Consider the following 9362-nt stretch of genomic DNA (forward strand, 5'->3'; position numbering starts at 1 on the left):
GAGTGTTCAAAACAACTAAGAAAATGGCCAAATTGGTGGAAGGAACAAGTCTGGAGTTGAATATTATATCCCAAAATTTAATCGAGAAGATTGGAGCACAACAGACGACAGATTAAGTACATGAGACTGAACTGGTGAAACAGAATCTTATGACTTTTGACTAAAACATTACTGATTTTCTTCTAAGCTACGTTTACCAGACTTAAGGATTTTTGTCTTGTCTTGAGCTGCCAATAGGTTCATGTACCTTCTATTTGAACATAATCTGAACCTGTTTTCTGGCTTTAAGTTTTAAGTAAAGCTCTTTTAGCATTTCTTTTATTTTGATTTACTAAAGTTAAAACTGCTTTTCTTGGAATATATTTTAAAAATACATATTTAATGGCTGCAGTAAGCTATATAGCATCAGCTAGGTGCTACTTTATAGTATATTCATTTTACTCAGAGTTTCATGCCTAAAGTCAGACATGTGTTCACAGATATGTGTATATCAGCTGACCTTGTTATTGAAAGTAGTTAGATTACTTAAGAAATTTTGTGAATCAATAAAATGTGGGGAGGGGGGAATAGAAAGCAACTGTAGACACCAGACAGAATGTGGAAGGAGGGTGGGAAATGGAAATGGCAGAAGGTGATAAATAGGGGAAAAACTTAATTAAAAATTAAAAAAAAAAAGAAAAAGAATTTTAAACCAAAGAAAATTAAATACGACATATGAAAATTTGTGAAATGCTACTTGGGGAGCGTTTAGAGGGGAATTCATAGCATTAAAAGCCTATAATAGAAAAAGAAGAAGGGTTTCAAATAAGTGGCCTTGGTTGCCCCTATTTACAATTAAACTCTAACTAAAATAGCAAATAGTAAGAAGGCTAAAGGAAGCAAGTGTAAATGGGAGAATAATAAAAGAGGAAACAAAAACAATGTAACAAAAAAAAAAACAATGAAACCACATAAGATTTTTTGAGAAGATCAATAAAATTGCTAAACTTCTATAGTCAGGTTAGGTTGATAAGTAAAAAGGACAGAAAACACAAATTTCTAACATCAGAATAAGAGAAACGACTGCCAAAAGTGAATATTTTGACCTACCCCCTGACTCACCTTTGGACTTGAGGTTTGTGTCTTGGGCTTTAAGATGAACTTGCACCCTTCCCCACCCCATCTGGAGACCAGTTCAAGTATCAGCCTTCCTGGACACCAGGCTGCCTGTGGATGCAGGCCCTAAGGGCCAGGACCCATGGCTCATCTCCCTGCCAACTTGCCTTTGGACTCTCAGAACTTCAGTGTTTTGAATAGTGTGCAGTACACATTGCAGGCTAGGCAATCTTTTCTTTGCTCCTGAGGTGAAGCTCAGCAGCTCAGTTGGAGGTGTACCTGTTCTTTAGAAACAGAGAGGACTTTGGGTCACCCAGGACCAGTGACAACAGTGCAGGGTACTGGTGAGCAACAGGGAGGCAGAGCAGAAGAGAGATCACCAATTTTCTACTCCTGCATACCTTTGAATGCTCAGAGATACCTTGAATAATTTAGGAAGGAATGTATGATCACTAGATAACTAGGAACAATCATAGAGACAAGAGAAATATGAGCCACCAACAAAATGTCTCTCCCCCAAGGGAAAACATCAATTCCACATCACCCACAGACAACACAATGGAAGCTGTGGATGTGTCTGATAAGCAATTCAGAATTTTTGTAGTAACCAAACTAATTAAAAGGCAACAGAAAAGAGACAACGAGTTCCAGGAGATGAGGAAGTCCTTTCACAATTTGAAAGAATAGACACCTTAAAAAAGAATCAAACAAAATTGTTAGAGATGAAGAATCACATACAGGAAATTAAAACCTCCTTTGAAAATATTTAAAGTAGATTAGATCACACAGAAGATCAAATCTAAAATATGGAAGACAAAATCTCTGACCTCAAAAAAAGTATCAAAAAGTTTGAGAAAACAACCAAGAAAAATGAGGATAATATGTGAGAAATGCTAGATACCAGCAAGTGCCCTGACATCCAAATAATTGGTATCCCAGAAGAGGAAGAAAATAGTAAGGGCATTGATAATTTATTTTATGAAATCCTGGAAGAAAACTTGTCAAACCTAGAGAGGCATTCAACTATCCAGAAAATACATAGGACCCCAAATAGAAGCAACCCAAAAAGATCTTCAAGGCACATGATAACCAGATTGGCCAAAACCACAAACAAAGACAAGATATTAAAATTTGCAAGAGGGAAACATCAAGTTACTTACAAAGGTTACCCCATTAGGCTAACATTGAATCTCTCATCAGAAACACTGCAGGCAAGGGAAGAATGGGGACATATAGTCAAAGTGTTAAATGAAAAACAATTTCAACCAAGAATACTATACCCAGCAAGATTATCCTTCATATGGGAAAAAAATTAAAAATATTCTCAGATAAACAAAACCTGAAACAATTTACCAACTCCAGACTAACTCTTCAAGAGGTTCTGAAGAGAATTCTATACCTGGAAAACTAAAACTTCAGACAGACAGTTCTAAGAGAACAAAAAACAACCAAGAGCATGGCTCACTTAATGATAGAAGCAGGTCCAGAAATATCGATAATAACATTGAATGTTAATGGATTATATTCTCCAATTAGGAGACATAGACTAACTGAATGGAAATGAAAAAGAAGTAAAAGGTATCTAGATTTGAAAGGAAGAAGTTAAACTGCCTTACTCACAGATGACATAACCATCTTCATAGAAAATCCAATAACTAGGAAAATTAGCTACTACACCTAGCAAATGAGTTTAGTTACATTTCAAAATATGACATCAATATGCAAAACTCTATAACAATTTTGATATACTAAAAGTGGGCATTTGGAAACTGAACTTTTGAAAGAGTAATACTGTTTTTTATAGCTCCAAAAATATATAATATTTAGCTATAAATCTAATGAAAAGTGAGACTTAAAAGCTAAAAGTTATAAAGCATAGCTAAGATAAATTAAAAAACCTAAATTAATAGACACACTGCATTCATGCATGTTGGAAGACTTCATGTTGTTAAGAAGTGAATCCTCCCCCAAACTGGCAAGAGATTTAATACATCTCAATGAAAATCTCAGAAGGAATTTTCTGTAGAAATTGATAAACTGAACTAAAATTTATATTAATGTGCAAAGGACCTAGTATAGCCAGAAAAGATTGGGGAAAAAGAAATAAAGATAAAGGATTAACACAACCTGATTTCAAGATTTACCATAAATCTACCATGCTCAAGACAGTACACATTGATTTTAAGGTATGAGAAATTGATCAGTGAAAGGAAATAGAAAGTTCAGAAATAGAATCACATTTATAAAGAAAACTGGGAACCAGCAGTTAGCATAATGGCTATGTCGTTGGACTCCCACGTAGTTGACCACGGTTTGCATCCTGGACCTGGAGGCTTAAAACTCACGCCAGGCGCATGTGCGTGTGTGCCCAAGATCCCGAGAGGAGAATGGAGGAGAAGGGATTGTGGCGTGACCATCCCCCCTGGGGGGTGATTTGTCACTTCCTGTCTCTATGTCCCTCCCTGTCTGGCGAGCACACGCGCCCTATAGCGAAAACCTCCCCCCTCCCCCCAAAAAGAAAGAAAACTAATTTTCAATGTGGAAAAGTAATTCACTGAATAAAAACTAATCATTTTTTTGAGAGGTTTTTCCTATGGGGCACGTGCACTCACCAGAAAGGCAGAGAAAGATGGAGAGACAGAAAGTGAGAAATCACCCCCAGTGGGGGAGGGCCACACTGTAATCCCTTCTCCTCCATTCTCCTCTCAGGATCTTTCTTACACATGCACACGCACCCAGCATGAGGTTTGAGCCACCAGGTCCGAGACTCAAACCGTGGTTGGCTACGTGGGAGTCCAGCGACATAGCCATTATGCTAAGTGCTGGTCCCAATTAAAACTTAATCTTTACAACAAATGCTCCTGGAAAAAGTTACATCTCTATGCAAAATAATGAGCTGCCTTGTATAATAAATAAAACTTAACTAGAAATAGATCACAGACCTATATATAGTATCTGAAACTATAAAACTCCTAGAAGAAAACATAAGAGAAATATTTGTGAACATTGGCCAGGTAAAACTGCTTAGATACAGCAACAAAGACATAATATACAAAGATTTTCAAAATTATTAAGCTGTACTTCATCAAAATTAAGATTTACACTCCTCTTTTTTTTTTTTTTTAGATAGATATTTTGCTACAGGGCACATGCACTTGGCCAGAGACACAGAAAGACAAGGTAAGAGAGAGAAAGTGAGAAATCACCCACCCCACTCCCCCAGCATGGATGGCCACACTAAAATCTCTTCCCTTTCATTCTCCTCTTGGGGCATGCACACACACATACTCAGCATAAATTTCTATCAACTGGGTCCAGGACTCAAATTGTGGTTAACCATGTGGAAGTCCAGAGCTTTAACCACTATATCACCTGCTGGCCCCAAGACTTACATCCTTTGGAAGACACTCTAAAGAGAATGAAAAGCCAAAGAATAGGAAAAAATATTTATGAGTTATATAACTGATGAAAGACTGGATCTAGAATATATGAACAATCCTCAAACTCAATATTATTCTTTTATAAACTTTTTTGTAGTAGTCAAAAGATTTGAACAGATGGCTCACCAAAAAATATGTATGAATGATATATAAAAACATGTAAAAATGCTCAACATCATTGAACATTAGAGAAATATAAATTAAAACTACAATGAGACTAAGTTGGAAGACTTTGAAAATGTCTTATATGGAGATAAGAAAAAATCATATTGAAGACAAAGTTTCTGATTTAGTCTAAGCAACAAAGGATAATATTAAAATATTCACTGAAAATGACAACATATGGGAAATCCTAGACACCATTAAAATACTGAATATTAGTATTATGGGTATTCCAGAAAGTGAAAAGATAGGTAAAGGCTTAGAAAACCTCTTTCATGATATATTAGTTGAAAACTTTCCAAACTTGGACAGGCACATAGAAATCCTAATTTAGGAAATCAAAAGAGCACTACATAGATTTAACATATGATGATCCTCTCCAAGGCACATCATAGCCAAACTGATAAAAATCAAAGACAAAGATGGTATTCTAAAAATGACAAGAGAAAAAAATCAGGATACTTACAAGGGTTATCCCATTAAACTAATGGTAGAACTCTCAACTGAACAGTGCAGGAGAGAAAAAAATTGGTATGACATATTTAAAACTCTGAAAGAAAAACAATTTCAGCCAATAATACTACACCCAGCAAGATTATCCTTCAAATGGGAAGGAAAAATAGAATTGTTCCCAGATAAACAAAAGCTGAAAAAATTTACCAAAATTAGGCCAGCCCTTTAGGAAAATCTATACCTCGAAAACTAAACAGAGAGAGGGACCAGCAGTTAGCGTAATGGCTATGTTGCTGGACTCCCACATAGTCGACCGCGGTTCGTGTCCCAGACCTGGTGGCTTAAAACTCACGCCAGGCACGTGTGCGTGCGTGCCCAAGATTCCGAGAGGAGAATGGTGGAGAAAGGATTGCGGCGTGGTCATCCCCCCTGGGGGGTGATTTCTCGCTTTCTGTCTCTCTGTCTCTCTCTGTCTTTCTGGCGAGCGCACGCGCCCTATAGCAAAAACCTCTCAAAAAAAAAAAAAAAACTAAAGAGAGAGAAATCAAAGTGAGAAAACACAAAACAAGTAGAAAGAAAAGAAGAGAAAATGACAGAACCAAGTCCACATATATCAATAATAACCTTGAATGTAGTGGATTAAATTCTCCAACTAAAAGATACAGATCAATTCAATGAATGAAAAATTGAAACCCTCTCTATATTGCTTACAAGAAACACACTTTGTTGACAAAAGACATATGTGGTCTGAAAGTGAAGGAATGGAAGAAGTCACTTCATGTAAACAAATGAATAAAGAAAAGAGTTGTAATACTAGCATCACATAAAATAGACTTTAGGATAAAAAAGTATAAGAAGAGACAAAGAAGGACATTACATAGTTGTAAAAGAATGAATTTATAAAGAAGATATAACAATCATAAATATTTATACACCTAATGCCAGTGCACTCAAATATGTAAAAGAAAGACTGCTAGACCTAAAGGGAGATATAGATATATTGATACACACACACACATACTAATACATATTAATATCAGTATATTATACTAATATACTAATCATTGGAGATTTTAACACCCCATCATCCTCACTGGATAGTCACCTAGATGAAAAATAAACAAAAAGATACAGAAATTAATTGATATCATAAATCAAATGGACCTAAAAGACATATATAGAATGTTCCATACAACAACTATGAAATAATACTTTTTCTTATCTCTGAATGGAACATTTTCAAAGACTGACCACATCATAGGCCATAAAAATAAGACTATATAAATTAATAAGTATAGAAACTACTGGGTCATCAGAAAAGTCATGATGCATTTTTGCATAGAAAAACATAAAAAAAAAAACTCATGATTTTCCTAGTGACTTAATATACTCAGTATTTTCTCTGATCACAGGAGAATTAAACTTGAAATTGACCACAGAAAGAGCCCTCAAAAATATGCATGGAAACTAAATAATCTACTCCTGAATGACTTTCATATTTTAAGGAGTAGATTATGGAGGAAATTAAGACTGAAATAAAAAGTTTGTTGAAACTAATGACAATGAACACACTACTCTCCAAAACCTTTGGGACACAGCATGAGCAGTCATAAAAGCAAGTTTATAGTCATTAGTCCTCACACACACAAAAATAGAAAGATGGCAAATAAATAACTTAATATCACATCTGGTCATGCTCCAGACATGCTATGATAGGTAGAGTTTTAAGATTGCCTCCATGATATCCAACCCCAGGTATTATTACTGATTATGTTACAGTGCATAACTAAGAGATTTTTCACACACAATTCAGATTACTGATCATTTGACTTAGAGATTATAGGGTGAGGGTAGGAGTCTAACCTAATAATGTGAGCCCCTTCAAAGCAGAGAACCCCTTCAAGGCAGAGAGTTTCTCTGGCTAGCTGCTGAAAGAGAAGTCAGAGGGATCTGAACCTGTGAGGGATTTGATGTGATGGAGATTGAGTGGGAATGGGCTGTGTGGCAAGGATCCAAGCGTGGCCTCTATGATTGAGAGGGCTGATTGGTCTACAGCTAGCAAGCCAAGAGAGCTCAGTCCCACAACCACAAGGAAGAAAATTCTACCAGTAACTGAAGTGAGTTTAGAAGCAGACTTCTACCTATATCTTTCAGGTAAAAGCCCAGCCCAGCTGACAACTTTATTTCAACCTGTGAAACCTTAAATAGAGAACATCATTGAGCCCACCTAAACTACTTCTGACTACAGAATTGTGAAATAATAAATTAGTATTGTCTTATGTCACTAACTTTGATCATTCATTACACAGTGCAGCTAGCATATCTATTGAATCAACATTTCTGAAAAGTAAAACCCTAGAATCTGTATGTTTAACAAGTTATTTATTAATTTTTATACACAATAAAGTTTTAGATTAACTGAACAAGAAGAACATGATCACAAAAATGGAATATACTATACTTCTGAACTGTAAATCTCTCCTTATCAACACAATAAAGGATACTCTGATGGTTGGTTTAGAGTATCTTCTAGCCTTCAAGAAAAGATAAATTATGTTCCAGTCAAAATCCATTGATTCTATTTTCAAAAGGACTTTAGGGAATATATATACATGATTCAATTATGTGACCTAGACAAGACCACTTTCTTGACTACAGTCTTCCTAAGAGCCATTCTGTTGGTTTACTGGGAAAGTCATGATACATTTTTGCATAGAAAAATAAGTTATGACTTTCCCAACAACCTAATAAATTGTTTAGTGTAATTTAAGCTGATCTTTTTTTTTCAGATCTTTGAAAGTCTAATTAACAGCTGGTCATCTCCTTTTATGTTGTATCTCTTATTCTGGTGAGGAGAATTGGGTCAATGTGCCTATCCCCAGATGGACAATTGTGATTGGTCTAGATAGAGGTTAGATGAGTCTTTGCTGAAAATTGGATAAAAGGTAAGCATTCATTTCAGTTCTGGCCAAAAAGCCTAAGAGGAAGGCAGCTGTATGATCATGAAAAGCATTTTCTTCCTAAGTAAAAAGTCAGATACACAGAGATATCCACCATTTTCCTCCCTCCTAAAACTTACACATATTGTTTTAGACATCACATTGATACAGTAGCATGTCAGAACTCCTTTATTCAATCCATGTTCCAATATCAGTCTCAGAAAAAGTTGGAGCTATACAGGTACATAAATCACATCCAGTAATATAAAATAAGTGGAACTGTTGGAATTGTTCTGTGACCACAGGGAGAGACTTCACTGATATTCTGATGGCACAAGAGAAGTATGAAGAATGCCGGGGGACCAGCAGTTAGCATAATGGCTATGTCGCTGCACTCCCACGTAGTCGACTGTGGTTTGAGTCCCAGACCCAATGGCTTAAACTCACGCCGGGGACATGTGCGTGTGTGCCCAAGATCCAGAGAGGAGAATGGAGAAGGGATTGTGGCATGGCCATCCCCCCAGGAGGTGATTTCTCGCTTTCTGTCTCTCTGTCTCTCTGTCTTTCTGGCAAGCGCACATGCCCTATAGCAAAAACCTCTCAAAAAAAAAAAAAAAGAATGCTTGTGTCCTTGAAGGCACAGTTGAGTAGCCAAACTAACTCCCTATTTTAAAACTCTTCATTAATTGAGCTTTAAAATGGCCTTCCTAGTTAAGCCATTTTTTTTTAATTTTATTTTTGAGAGATTTTTGCTATACGGCATGTGCACTCTCACTGGAGAGAGAGAGATAGAAAGCGAGAAATCATCCCCCCACCCCACTCCCCACCCCACCCCTCGTGGGGATGACCACACTACAAACCCTTCTCCTCCATTCTCCTCTCAGGATTTTGGGCACACACGTATATGTGCCTAGCATAAGTTTTAAGCCACTGGGTCTGGGACTTGAACTGCAGTCAGCTATGTGGGAGTCCATCAACAACCATTACATCATCTGCTGGCCAAGGTTAAGCCGTTTTTAGTTGGTTATTCTGATACTTTTTTTATAATCCTTGTAGTCTAAACCACTTCTGTATCAATTAACATTTCCAGAAAGTTCCTAGGAATGTTTAGGTATAGTAGTTATCGCTAATCCCTTAAAATTGTTTCTTAATCCAGAAACCCCCAAAACCCTCTAAGTATCTGCAAGGTCGCATTCTGCCAAGTCATTCTGGAGAACATCCACAGCATAGAGTCTGCCACCTCTCAGTCCCTTAACCTTTTCTGAGAACCAGC

The sequence above is a fragment of the Tupaia chinensis genome, unplaced genomic scaffold, assembly GCF_000334495.1.
Source record: "Tupaia chinensis unplaced genomic scaffold, TupChi_1.0 Scaffold140095_1, whole genome shotgun sequence".
Lineage (NCBI taxonomy): Eukaryota > Metazoa > Chordata > Mammalia > Scandentia > Tupaiidae > Tupaia > Tupaia belangeri.